A 15,442-nucleotide genomic window follows, 5' to 3' on the forward strand; every position below is an offset into this window, starting at 1 on the left:
TTGTACCACGCAAGACAGGCTTATGAGCTTCCCACAGTGTTATTGGGGAGATGTCTGTTGTATTATTAATTGATATGTATTCCTTTAAAGCTTGTTCAATGGCCATCTGATGTAGTGGGTGTTTGAGCATTATGTCCGGTAAGTACCACGTTGGGTCATGCGCTTTTGGTATGGCTGAGGCTATAGTAGTGTATACTGCATTATGGTCAGACCACGGAATCGGAATTATATCTGATGCAATAATTTCTGGTATCATTCCTATTGTTAGAAAAATATGATCTATTTTGGTGAAGGTTTGATGAGGGTGTGAGAAATAAGTGAATTTCTTTTTCATTGGGTTACTTTCTCTCCATGAATCTACCAGATTGTATTTGGAAAGAAGTTGAGAAAAAGGTAATCTAGAGGTTATTTTGGATGGTGTAAAAGGTGATTTATCTAGAAATGGGAGGAGGACCTGGTTCGAATCCCCACACATTATCACTGTTCCTATTTTGTGTGTATTAATCACTTGTAATATATGTGAGAGGAATGGTGTAGGTTGTTTGTTAGGAGCGTAGTAGGAAATCACCGTGATTGCTGTATCCATTATATAACCCATGAGTATCAGGTATCTACCTTCTGGGTCTTTAATTTCTGATAATAAGGTGAATGGTGTGGATCGGTGAAATGCAATTAGAGTTCCCCTTTGCTTGGTACAGGCAGAAGCCGTGTAAATTTGTTGATAAAAAGGAGAAATATATTTTGGAGTAGAATTTTTGGTGAAGTGTGTTTCTTGGAGGCATACTATGTGAGCCTTCTTGTTATGGAAAGTACGGAAGGCTTTGGTCCTTTTTTGAGGGACATTTATTCCCTGAACATTCAGGGAAAGTATATTCAGTGGTGCCATGGCAATAGATCAAATAGTTTTGACTTACTTTTTGTTATGCAGAGCTGACTGCGCAGATCAACCTGTGTGGACTGAAGAGATGAATAGATAGAAAAGAAACCAGTGAATTCTGGAGTAAAGAGTAAACAAAAAACATATGAGATTAGATGATACATTGTATAAATTATTTTTTGCAAGTAATCACAATTTACCCGTGAAAGAGAATAAATATCTCTCTCAGGGGAATAAGTGCCTTTCGTCACACTCCCACATAATATGGTTGGGAGAATGAGGAGGGCTAATGGGGGTACATGGATCTTCCGCTTACAGGAGAGAAGTCCTATGTCAAAAGACATCAAAATGATGTTTCATTAATTGGAGTGCAGAATATAGTTTTTGTTGAAATTATTTATTCCAGGGTGGTTGTATATGGTTAGTCTTGCCCTAGGCTAAATAATTCCGTTAGAAAGGTACTGTTAATAACTTTGGTATTGATGAAGATAGTTTAAATTATTTTGGGATTTTAACCCTTTTAGAGTAAACAATTACATATTTTATTCATATGCAACTGTTTAGATATGTTAACTCATAAAATTGAGGTTGTATTGCTTCAGATTAGAATAAACAAAAACATAATTCTAGGAACTAGTTAGGTAATAATATATTTGTTTTAAGAAAAGAAAGAAAAAGCTTCCATTACTTCTGGATTATTGAACATATTTGTCCTAAAAAGTAATAAATCTATTGTTATTACCTGATAATATATAACTGAACAAGAATTTCCTTATTTCACTTATATATTCTAAGGCTATATGAATCAGAAGTAATAAGAAATATAACTGGAATGTAACATGATCCCACACAGTGTGTGACTATCAGAATGCAGTTACATTCAGTTATAAATATAGGTTTTTTATAGAGAACCATCTCTTAGTATAATAAATGTAGAGATATCAGGAATTAGGATGTCAGTCCATTGAATCTTCTTGGTCCATGGATGATGTGGCATAACGGCCTCTTTTGTGAGAATGATGATTCCCATTTTGTTCTGAAATTTTCTGGGTGCTGCCTGAAGGTGAAGATGACACCATTCTTCTGAGTGTGGGAGTGTTGCTGCTTGTGGGTTCTGTCAGATTTAATTTTAAAAGGGTTTGTTGTAGTTCATCTGCTGATCTGCTTCTGTAAATTGTACCTTGGTAGTTAAATCTGACTGAAAAGGGGAAGCCCCATTGATACATAATGTTGTGGCGTTGCAGTTCCATTAGTTGGGGTTTCATGGATCGTCTTTTAGTAATAGTAAGTTGGGATAGGTCAGCAAAAATGTGATAATTGTGTCCTTGAAAATTAAGTTCCTTTTTTTCTCTTGCAGCAATTAGTATTTGTTCTTTCGTTCTGTAATAATGAAATTTTGTGATTATATCACGTGGGGGTCCATCTTTCTTTTTGGCTGTGAGGGCTCTGTGTACTCTGTCCAGTTCTAAACGTTCAATAGGGATATCTGGCTTTAGTTCTTGTAATAGAGCAGTAATAGTAGATTGCAGGTCTGTCACAGTTTCAGGTATTCCCCTTATGCGCAAGTTTGAACGTCTGGCTCTATTTTCGTAATCTTCAAGCTTAGTTTGAAGTATTAAATTCTCTTTTTTTAATTGTTCCAATTCTGTTATATTTTCTTGGGTTGTAATTTCAATTTCATCCATTTTTATTTCTAAGGCTGCGGTGCGGTTTCCCAGCTCTCTTATTTCTTTGGTTAGGCTTTTTGTTATTTGGTCTGAGGTTTGTTTTAAAGCCTTATGAAGCATCTTTTCAAATTGTAATAATATTACTGGGGATACTGAGGAGGCTTGTGGAGAAGTTTGTGAGAGGATTTGTTCTGTATCTGACTCAAATGGAGAGTCTTGCTGTGACATTTTCTGTCTGTGAGAGCGCCCTGATGCTGTATCTTGTGAGGTGACTGGAGCTGCTTCAGCTGCAGTGAGTGCCTGTGAGCTCTTTGTGAGGTGATTTTTATTTCTGCCACGGTTTCCTCCCAGTACCATATTTCCTGCCCAAACTTTCACAGTTTGTTCCCTGGGGCAAAAAGGTTCAAATGGATACCTTTTGAGCCTGCAGGCTCCGCTTTGTCCTTCTCTTTTCTCCTCAGCGGTGTGGAGCTCTAACAATGCATGTCTGCTCTGCTAGGCTCCGCCTCCTGCCCCCCCGTATTATTTTTTTAAATATTTTAGATGCAATCACGAAGACTTCCTTCCAGAAGGTTTGGATTACTGGGCACGTCCACCATATGTGTAAATGTGTGCCTATTTCTGGGCATCCTCGAAAACAAAGAGCTGAGGTATTAGGTGAATATTTTGCCACTCTAGCGGGTACAAGGTACCAGCGAGTTAGGACTTTATAATTTGTCTCCAGTGCTAAGATGTTGGGTGAAGATGACTTAGATGTGAGCCATATGTTAGACCAGTCCGTGTCTTCTAAAGTTCATCCCAGGTCCTCATCCCACCTCTGAACGTAAGAGGGTCTATTAAGATTTGCTACTCCATATAATTGATTATAAAGTGATGAAATTGTACCTTTAGCAAATGGATCTTTTGTACAGATTGATTCAAAAATGGATAATTGGGATAATGGTGTATCCCTCTTTAGGAATGGTGTATAGAAATTTTTGATTTGGAGATATCTAAATATCTCAGAGTTTGGTAGATCATATTTTTCTCTAAGTGATGGGAATGAAAGGAATGATTTAGATGCTATGAAGTCATTTAGTGTCTGAATGCCTGATGTTGTTCAAGCTTTAAAAGAATTTGGGTAGATCCATGCCGGATAAAAGGCCGGATTTCTGATAAAAGAAAGGAGAGGATTGTGTGGAGATTGTAACTGATATTTGGTTTTTAGTTTATCCCAGAGAGATAAGAAGTGTTTAGTTATGGGATTATGAATTTTAAAGCGGTCTTTAGGATCAAACCATAATAAGTTTGATATTAATAGAGGGTCATTTTCTGAAGCCTCTATAAATACCCATAATGGGATTTCCTGTTTTGCATGGTATTTGGACAGACTGGCCAAATGTGCTGCTCTGTAGTAGTTAGTAAAATTAGGGTATCCCAGGCCTCCTTTATTTTTGGGAAGATGTAGTGTGTGTATAGGTATACGTGGTTTAGAAGAGCCCCATATAAACAAAGTTGCTCTTTTTTGTACTATTCTCAAAAAATAGGAAGGAATTGGAATAGGGAGGACTCTGAATAGATAAAGCAATTTGGGTAGAATAGTCATTTTGATTGCATTAATCTTCCCTATCCAGGATAAAGGAAGTTGCGACCATTGTTTTATTAGATTTGTGATCTGTCTTAATACAGGAGGATAATTGGTTGAGAATAAGTCAGAATGAGATGCTGTTAAATGAATTCCAAGATATGGGATTGATATTTCTGCCCATGTGAATGGGAGTGCAGCCCTAGCCAGGATCAATTCCATGTTTGTGAGTGAAATATTAAGCACTAGGCATTTCTTACGATTAATCACAAGGCCGGATAGGGCTGCAAATCCATCAAGAGCTGGTATTAAGTTAGGACCAGAGACCTGTGGTGATGATAGAAAAAGTAATATATCGTCTGCAAATATACATAATTTGTGTGTAATACCTCCTACTTCAATGCCAGTTATAGTTTGGTTTGTTCTGATGTATTGGGCCATGGGTTCGAGTATAAGGGCAAATAATAAGGGAGATAATGGGCAACCCTGTCGGGTACCTCTTTCGATATTAAAGGCATCAGATTTGTATCCAGCATATTTTATATAGGCTTTGGGTTTATTATATAATGCTTTGATCCATGTTAAAAAGTGGGGTCCAAAACCCCATTTTTGTAATGAATATTGCATATATTGCCAGGATACTGTGTCAAATGCCCTCTTAATATCGAGAGATAGAAAACATAAAGGGATTTTCCGTTTTTTAGCAATATGTGCCTTCTTCCGCAGACATCCTCAGAAAAGAGCTCTTTTGGGCACCCGGAGGTTGCCCTTAAGGGGGGGGCAATGTCATGGACATACTACTTCCAGACCTGCAACAGGGCCCAGGCGCATCCCCACCAACAGGTTCCCAGTAACGAACAGGCGTGCGCCAATGCGCATGTGCCGATCGCAGAGATCGCACGCACAGTGATTCGGCTTTGGCGCCCAGTGGCCTTTAAGAGGGGCTTCCACAATTCAGCACTTGCTGTTTGATCTGCAGCTTCACCTGTGACCTGTTCCTGTAATCAGCATCCGATCACCTGACCTGGCTCTCTGACCACGTTGCTGTCTCCAATCCTGAACCTTGGCTTTCCCTGACTCTGATTCTGTTTACCTGCCTGTCTGATCTCCTGTTACCAGAAACCAGCCCGAACTTGACTATTCCTTGCCTGCCGAATCTGTTGAACTGATCCACTGTGTATGACCTGGCTTGTCTGACCTTGCTTCTGCCTGCTGTGTGCACCCTGCTGACCTGCATCCAGCTTACCTGCATCCTGCTGACCTGCATCCAGCTCACCTGCAGCCTGCTGACCTGCATCCAGCTTACCTGCATCCTGCTGACCTGCATCCAGCTCACCTGCAGCCTGCTGACCTGCATCCAGCTTACCTGCAGCCTGCTGACCTGCATCCAGCTCACCTGCATCCTGCTGACCTGCATCCAGCTCACCTGCAGCCTGCTGACCTGCATCCAGCTCACCTGCAGCCTGCTGACCTGCATCCAGCTTACCTGCAGCCTGCTGACCTGCATCCAGCTTACCTGCATCCTGCTGACCTGCATCCAGCTCACCTGCACCCTGCTGACCTGCATCCGGCTTACCTGCTGACTTGTATCCAGCTTACCTGCACCCGGCACTCCAGTCAGTTCCAGTGTCTCCCAGTGGACATCATCTCCAGTTCCAGAGAATCCACCAGGCACTCATACCCCACTGTGCTCCTACGGTCACTGTCCTCAACTCCAGTGATCTGGGAACCAGGGCTGTACGAGAGGTCTCCCTCTGCACATCAGGCTCACATACGAGGTACGTGTCAATATGTGAGAGGAATGGTGTAGGTTGTTTGTTAGAAGCGTAGTAGGAAATCACCGTGATTGCTGTATCCATTATATAACCCATGAGTATCAGGTATCTACCTTCTGGGTCTTTAATTTCTGATGATAAGGTGAATGGTGTGGATCGGTGAAATGCAATTAGAGTTCCCCTTTGCTTGGTACAGGCAGAAGCCGTGTAAATTTGTTGATAAAAAGGAGAAATATATTTTGGAGTAGAATCTTTGGTGAAGTGTGTTTCTTGGAGGCATACTATGTGAGCCTTCTTGTTATGGAAAGTACGGAAGGCTTTGGTCCTTTTTTGAGGGACATTTATTCCCTGAACATTCAGGGAAAGTATATTCAGTGGTGCCATGGCAACAGATCAAATAGTTTTGACTTACTTTTTGTTATGCAGAGCTGACTGCGCAGATCAACCTGTGTGGACTGAAGAGATGAAAAGATAGAAAAGAAACCAGTGAATTCTGGAGTAAAGAGTAAACAAAAAACATATGAGATTAGATGATACATTGTATAAATTATTTTTTGCAAGTAATCACAATTTACCCGTGAAAGAGAATAAATATCTCTCTCAGGGGAATAAGTGCCTTCGTCACACTCCCACATAATATGGTTGGGAGAATGAGGAGGGCTAATGGGGGTACACGGATCTTCCGCTTACAGGAGAGAAGTGCTATGTCAAAAGACATCAAAATGATGTTTCATTAATTGGAGTGCAGAATATAGTTTTTGTTGGATTTATTTATTCCAGGGTGGTTGTATATGGTTAGTCTTGCACTAGGCTAAATAATTCAGTTAGAAAGGTACTGTTAATAACTTTGGTATTGATGAAGATAGTTTGAATTATTTTGGGATTTTAACCCTTTTATTTTATTCATATGTAACTGTTTAGATATGTTAACTCATAAAATTGAGGTTGTATTGCTTCAGATTAGAATAAACAAAAACATAATTCTAGGAACTAGTTAGGTAATGATATATTTGTTTTAAGAAAAAAAAAGAAAAAGCTTCCATTACTTCTGGATTATTGAACATATTTGTCCTAAAAAGTAATAAATCTATTGTTATTACCTGATAATATATAACTGAACAAGAATTTCCTTATTTCACTTATATATTCTAAGGCTATATGAATCAGAAGCAATAAGAAATATAACTGGAATGTAACATGATCCCGCACAGTGTGTGACTATCAGAATGCAGTTACATTCAGTTATAAATACAGGTTTTTTATAGAGAACCATCTCTTAGTATAATAAATGAAGAGATATCAGGAATTAGGATGTCAGTCCATTGAATCTTCTTGGTCCATGGATGATGTGACATAACGGCCTCTTTTGTGAGAATGATGATTCCCATTTTGTTCTGGAATTTTCTGGGTGCTGCCTGAAGGTGAAGATGATGCCATTCTTCTGCGTGTGGGAGAGTTGCTGCTTGTGGGTTCTGTCAGATTTAATTTTAAAAGGGTTTGTTGTAGTTCATCTGCTGATCTGCTTCTGTAAATTGTACCTTGGTGGTTAAATCTGACTGAAAAGGGGAAGCCCCATTGATACATAATGTTGTGGCGTTGCAGTTCCATTAGTTGGGGTTTCATGGATCGTCTTTTAGTAATAGTAAGTTGGGATAGGTCAGCAAAAATGTGATAATTGTGTCCTTGAAAATTAAGTTCCTTTTTTTTTCTTGCAGCAATTAGTATTTGTTCTTTCGTTCTGTAATAATGAAATTTTGTGATTATATCATGTGGGGGTCCATCTTTCTTTTTGGCTGTGAGGGCTCTGTGTACTCTGTCCAGTTCTAAACGTTCAATAGGGATATCTGGCTTTAGTTCTTGTAATAGAGCAGTAATAGTAGATTGCAGGTCTGTCACAGTTTCAGGTATTCCCCTTATGCTCAAGTTTGAACGTCTGGCTCTATTTTCGTAATCTTCGAGCTTAGTTTGAAGTATTAAATTCTCTTCTTGTAATTGTTCCAATTCTGTTATATTTTCTTGGGTTGTAATTTCAATTTCATCCATTTTTATTTCTAAGGCTGCGGTGCGGTTTCCCAGCTCTCTTATTTCTTTGGTTAGGCTTTTTGTTATTTGGTCTAAGGTTTGTTTTAAAGCCTTATGAAGCATCTTTTCAAATTGTAATAATATTACTGGGGATTCTGAGGAGGCTTGTGGAGAAGTTTGTGAGAGGATTTGTTCTGTATCTGACTCAAATGGAGAGTCTTGCTGTGACATTTTCTGTCTGTGAGAGCGCCCTGATGCTGTATCTTGTGAGGTGACTGGAGCTGCTTCAGCTGCAGTGAGTGCCTGTGAGCTCTTTGTGAGGTGATTTTTATTTCTGCCACGGTTTCCTCCCAGTACCATATTTCCTGCCCAAACTTTCACAGTTTGTTCCCAGGGGCAAAAAGGTTCAAATGGATACCTTTTGAGCCTGCAGGCTCCGCTTTGTCCTTCTCTTCTCTCCTCAGCGGTGTGGAGCTCTAACAATGCATGTCTGCTCCGCTAGGCTCCGCCCATCTCCCCCGACTTGTGTCTTTTTTCAACCTCACCTACTATGTAACTATGTAACCATATTGCTACACTTAGAGGCGCCTCTCTTCTCTTTTATACTCAGTTGTGACATGACGCTACTTGTATATCAAGACATCACTCGTTTATCAAGTCAAACTTAATAAACAAATTGAGCTTGTCTGGCAAAATACTTGCAGACCAAGGTACTCTCAATCCAAGGTTTTACTGTATATGCAAATGCATAATTCCATTTATAGTGAATCCTGCCAAAAATCCAGACCATTTTAAGAATTCTCTGATACACTGAAATCCTAAGCACTGCTATGGGCCCTGCCTAGCTCATCTATGTGGGCTATAGAAACGCCCTCATGTTAGAGAAAGGTGTTCTGTAGTCTGAACAAACCTCCTATTCTAGGGTGACAACACTGCTTCTTCATAAATACATTACAGCGAATGTGTTTTGTTACCTTAGTAGAAGAACTATACTACCGTCAGGATAAAGATAAAGAAACAATTCTTTAAAAAAACAAAACAAATGCAGACACCCCATCTAAAGACTAGTAAGTTGCAGGGACAAGCAGTCAGGGAAGGTAGGTGAGGCAGAGCCATGAACGTAAAAAGACAAAAAATGATCGTGCTTTGAGGGTCATAGCTCGGCGACCTGGGGTCACAGAGACCCCAAATTTGTAGGGTGGTAGTCCTACCCCACCACTGGTCCAAATTTGGGGCTCCTAGCACCTATAGTTCCAGAGATACTTGTGCAGCCTGTCAGAAGTTAGATACAGAGCCGCCAGTTTAAATACAAGCTGGCACACGCTGTTTGCAGCACACTAAGAGGATGAGCTCACAGTGCCTCTTACTTCTTGTCAGAGGCACTGAGCTCAATGGACAGCTTGGAGCCTTGGACCAATGGTAAAGTACCATTGACCCCAGCTCACTGTCCTCTCACTGCAGTGCCATAGAAGGAGGCATGTTTCTTCAAGCTCATTCACCTCTACTTCCATACCAGCCCTCTTAACTAGAAGAAAAAAACATGGGTTTATGGGTGTTTAGATTTACCCATAATCTCATGTTTTTCTCACACAGTTAAGAGGGAGAACCTGCAGCTGCTGAAAAGGTATTGTTTTAATCAAGCTAAACCATATACAGTATTATTATGCTAAATTTATTATTTATCTATTTACTGTGAAATTACTGGTTTGAAGTTATAACTTCAAACTTCAGTAATTTGCCTGTTAAGCCACCTGCTTGAGTACAGTTTTTGAAAATATAGTAAATTACCTTAAAAAAATATAATAATTATTTGTATATTACTTACTGGTAATTAATCACTTGCCACCTAGGCCATTTCTGACAATTCTCTCCTACAAGTAAAAATCATATTTTTTTTGCTAGAAAATTACTCAGAACCCCCAAACATTATACATATATATATATATATATATATATATATATATATATATATATATATATATATATATATATATATATATTTATTGTTTTAGCAGACACCCTAGGGAAAAAATGGTGGTCATTGCAACTTTTTATGTTACACTGTATTTGCGCAGCAATTTTTCAAACACGTTTTTTATTGGAAAGAAACTGTTTCATCAATAAAAACAAAAAAACACTAAAGTAAGCCTGATTTTTTTGTATAATGTGAAAGATGATGTTATGCCAAGTAGATAGATACCTAATATGTCACGCTTTAAAATTGCGCACACTTGTGGAATGGCGCCAAACTTCAGTACTTAAAAATCTCCATAGGCGACGCTGTAAAAATTTTACAGGTTACATAGTTACAGAGGAGGTCTAGTGCTAGAATTATGCTCTAATGATCGCAGCGTATGTAACCTGTGTGATACTAGCCGGTGCCTCACCAGCCATTGACCTCACTGCATGTCCCTGGTAAGTTGCAATGTATAAAATGTTTGTTATTGGGCTTAGGTACACTGGATACACTCTAACATTTACTACTATGAATGGGTTGTCAAACTGTTCTGCTATGCTCACGTTAACATTATTCTATATAATTTCCAGTACCTCTATTTTCTCTTCAGAGGGCCATTGCCCCAGCCCAGGGATCCCCATTGGTGCCAGTAAAGTTGGTACTTCCTATGGAATTGAAGACAAAGTGAGCTATGATTGTCAGAATGGACTGAGGATGTTTGGATCGAAGACGAGGGAATGTAAAAAGAACAAGAGGTGGTCAGGATCGGAACCATCCTGCAGAAGTAAGATTACTAAAATAATACTATTGAATGATATAACACCTATGTAAATGGTCATTTCTATAAAATAGTTCTCAGGGGCTCCAGCAGTGAGATCTCCTTACTAGAGGTCCTGGCTTTCTCTTCCCCACCATGATGAAATCTAGATAATATGATTAAGTGTTCTGTATTTCTGGGACGTTTTTATTGCTCTCTGTTTCCCCATTGTGGAGACTCAACTCACTGCCTGTGTGGTCATCGACACGTAAAATCAGGGGAGAACTTCCTGCTGTGGGCACAGAAAGCAGTTAAAAGCTGAAAGTAAGCCTTTGTCAACCAGGGCGGACTGCACCCAGTGCACCCCAGCCGTGGCGCGCACCCAGCCCTGCTGGCGACTGCTTTTGCCGAGGGGGGCTGTCACTGCACCCTTCTCACCCATATATTAATAGGAGCCAGACTATCCATTGGCAGACTCTGGAAAAAAAAATCCTGACTTTGTATTCTGTAAAACAAATCTTTAATACCCATGCTCAATTTGAGTTCTTATGTGCTAGAGCCCATTTTAAAGAATGCGTTTTCTAAAACAACTGGTCCTGTTGGCATACAACAAATGCACAGTATTGACCTAATGATCAGATCTTTCATGCATTATGACGACCATATGTTTTTTCCAATTGTTCTTAATAGTAAATTTGACCTTACTATACCCACAAGCATAATATTCTATTCAACTCTAGTTATTAACATCTCCTAACTGGATCAATCACATAGTTTGCAGTGTCCCAGTCCCAACTCACCTCTCTAGCCTTGCTCTTTCATTTAGTTTCGGGCCCTGGGTGTAGGATCAAAAAGCCAGTTTTTGCTTGTTATCCTTGTGATCAAGCCACAATGTGGTGAAATGCGTTAAGAAGGAGATTTTTTTTTTTCGAGTGGAGACACTATGGCTGTTTATCTGTTATGGATGATCCAATAAAGTATTTCAGAAGAGCATAGACTGGAGTGCAGTTCCTATTAATTTATTCCCATCTAGCTCAATCACATATAATGATACACAACCCTGATCTCAGATGTACCTATTTTGTGATAAGTAGTACCCCTCATTACCAATAAGGTCCTTCTAATAAGGTCCCACTCCAATCCCTACCTCACCTAACCTACCCTTCCTCCCTTCCCTTCTCTACCATACCCCTTATGTTCTCCAAACACAACATCTCACATCAATCAAGTAAATGAAACTATGGAGATCCTAGGACCATAATGTAAATAATGAATCTGTCATATTCTCATGTAAAGCTCATTTTCTATCTTGTACCATAACACAATTTGTAACTGTAGTGCCTTATATGTATAGATTATTTTCAAAGAGTTTGAAAAGTGTATGGTTAAAAAAAATGGAGACAATTCCTCATCTAAAAAAAAATAACTGGAATTCTACCTTTTGCAAATAAATATTTAGGGCTATCTCGTATATATTGAAAAAAATTGGATATCACATAACATATCTCATATACTACTCTATAAACCACTTTGTCCACAGATTCTTACACATATGATTCCCTGGAAGAAGTGGCAGAGGTATTTGGATCCTCCTTGGCTGAAACCATTGAATCATCAGACCCAGACAGAGTTGAAGGTTGGAAAATACATAGTATATAGTCAGTCTTATGCCCTGTACACATGGTCGGATTTTCCGACGGAAAATGTGTGATAGGACCTTGTTATCAGAAATTCCGACCGTGTGTAGGCTCCATCACACATTTCCATAGGAATTTCTGACATACAAAGTTTAAGAGCTTGCTATAAAATTTTCCGACAACAAAATCCGTTGTCGGAAATTCCGATCGTGTGTACACAAATCCAACGCACAAAGTGCCACGCATGCTCAGAATAAATTAAGAGACGAAAGCTATTGGCTACTGCCCCGTTTATAGTCCCGACGTACGTGTTTTACGTCACCGTGTTCAGAATGATCGGATTTTCCGACAACTTTGTGTGACCGTGTGTCCGATCAATGTCCAATCGTGTGTACGGGGCATTACAGTATAAAACAACCTTTCTCAAACTTTTTTGTCCCAGAGGAACCCTTGAGAAAATTTTCAGATCTCAGGGAACCCCTGGTAGGATTAATCCATTGGTTGTCATTGGGAAAATGCCCCTACATTAGATGTGGTACATGAATTCCGCCCTTATGGGGGTAACCAGAAGAACTCCCTCGCAGTCATTTTACTGGTGCTGCCAAGTGGCGTTCGACCTAGAACTATGCAGGCACCATCAGATGGAGGTCAGTTAGCCACAGATCATGGAACCCCTAGCCAACCCTTGCGGAACCCTAGTTGAGAATGGCTGGTACAGAAGAACATTTTAAACATTTTTTTTAGCGCTTGTGATAACAGAATAGTAAAGGCCCTTTTTATGTTATGGCAAGACTGTGGCCCTGTGCACAAAGCCATTGCCATGAAGACATGGTTTTCCGCGTTTGGTGTGCTGGAACTTGCGTGGCCTGCACAGAGCCCTGACCTCAACTCCCCTAAACACCTTTGGTATGATTTTTTTTTTCCAAAGATAATTTTTATTGTTCATACAAGTTGAAATACACGTTGAAGAACACAGTCTCGATACATAAGAAAGGTGTTGCGAGCTTAGATCAACATGTTAGTATGTAGTATTAGGTACAGTTAACAGTTTGTAAATATGATTAAACAGCAATGCATATTTGTATAAAGTAAGTTTAAGAAAAAGAAGAAATCCTAGATATATAACCAATAACCAAAGATTCAACCGGGGCATTGAGCCCTTTATTTAGCTAAATGGATGAATCAATGTAAGGATTCCACGTTTTGTATGTGTATTGTCTGTAGCGAGATACCTTGGCATGTTCTACAGAGTTTATTAAACTATCTGTGTTATTCTAATCCTGTGGGCTGGATCCGCCTTAATGATGGGTTTGGGGAACTTAGGCCTATAGAAAATATGGTGACCGTAGCTTGAGAGTGTGAGCTCAGTGCCAGGGATGTGAAGATGGGTGATAATTAATTGGGTTTGTTGCGTGGTTGTGGAAGGGTGACAACTGTCAATTGCCAATATTTATATGATGTCTCAAAAGACGTCTGGTTTGCGGTCTATGGACCACTAGCAAACCATATGAGAGGTTTAACTGGCTGGTAGAAAGTCTGAGGTAGAAGGAGACTCGAATAATGTGATTTTGTGAATTTGTGATTAAGAGTGGCTTAGGGAATGGTTTGGAGTGAGTGGAGGTATTATGGTTTCAGGGGTGGTATATCGACCTTCTTTATTATATGATGATGTTTAAGTCGACTGGGCGGAATGTGAGGGAGTATAAAGCGAAGGTTGTGAATGATGGATTTTGCCTCCTTCTCTTTTGGAGGGGCCTTTTGGGCCATAGCCTATCCATGTGAGAGTAGATGTGCATATTCGTCTGTTGTCTGATAGTGTTGCCAGCAGGACCAGATTTTCCTGAAATTTGTGGGTGTGTCTCTGGATTGATGTATCAATTCCTCAATTTCTGCTATTTTTCCTATACGTTTGAGCCAAGCAGCGGTGGTAGGGGGTTTGGGGTATTTCCAAAGGGGTGGGATGCACATCTTTGCAGCATTCAATAAATGTAGCGCCAGGGAACGTTGGTAGTGTCGTTTTGGGATAGAAGAATGGTGTAACAGCATTTGTGCCGGGGTAAATTCTATCTGGTAGGTGGTGATGTTGGAGGTGATGCGATGAACTTCTTTCCAGAAAGGTTGTATAGATGGGCATGACCACCAGATGTGCAAAAGAGAACCTTCTTCATCAGAGCATCTCCAACAATTAGAAGGTATGGCGGGGGAAATTTTGTGTAGTCTTGTCGGGGTTTTGTACCACTTAGAGAATATTTTAAAGCTATTTTCTTGTGCGGAGACATTAATTGATCCCTTATGAATATATGTTAGATATTTTCCCACTCTGCTTCCGACAAGTCAATTGACAACTCTCTTTCCCAACTGCGGGTTGCTATATTTGACTTAGGATTGTGTTCAGAAAATAGGAGAGAGTATATTTCTGAGATCATGTGTCTTTGTGGTTCTGTTTTGGTACACATTTGTTCAAAAGGTGTGAGTTGTCTGGCGTATTCTGAGCGTTTGTTGGGGTGGTTGAGAAAGTGTCTGATTTGGAAGTATGTCCACATCGGGAATGGTCGGTCATTCGTTTGTGTAGGTAAATTGGAGAGAGATAGAAAGGTGTTTCTGGAGAAGAAGTGTTCTGCGCGTATTTCATTGTAAGGCCAAGAATCTTTAAGGAATGTATCGGACATACCAATTGGGAATTCCGGGTTGTTACGGATTGGCGTCAGCGGGCCTTGTGTGGAGGAGATGTGGAGGTTTCGGCATGCCTTCTGGAAGGTTTGGAGAGTGCAACCTATTAAGGGGTGTTGTGTGCAGGCCGGAGGGATATTGTTTGGGGTGATCCAGGGTAGCTGTCGAACTGGGATTTGGGAGAATTTGTGTTCAATTGTAACCCAGGCTTTCATATGGGAGTGTACACACCAGTCTACTATTCTTGTCAGTTGAAAAGCCTTGTGATATTTAACAATGTCTGGTAGACCAATGCCTCCCTTTAGTTTGGGTAGAGTCAGACGTTCAAAGCTGAGCCTGGGGCGGTCTTTGCCCCATAAGAAGTCACTACAGGCTTTGCGGTACGAATTATAAAAGACTTTCGGTAGTTTTATGGGAATGGTTTGAAAGATGTATAGTATTCTTGGGAGAATGTTCATTTTAGGAACGGCTGCCCTACCAAACCAAGAGAAGATTCCCGTCGACCATGCCTTTAGG

At 40.0% G+C, this 15,442-nt stretch overlaps 1 pseudogene; it reads left to right on the plus strand.

The window, feature by feature from the left end:
- Positions 1-15,442, plus strand: part of LOC141108904 (complement factor B-like) — a 142,324-nt pseudogene that overhangs the window by 33,127 nt on the left and 93,755 nt on the right.

Source organism: Aquarana catesbeiana, linkage group LG09, assembly GCF_042186555.1.
Source record: "Aquarana catesbeiana isolate 2022-GZ linkage group LG09, ASM4218655v1, whole genome shotgun sequence".
NCBI classification, from domain to species: Eukaryota; Metazoa; Chordata; class Amphibia; order Anura; family Ranidae; genus Aquarana; species Aquarana catesbeiana.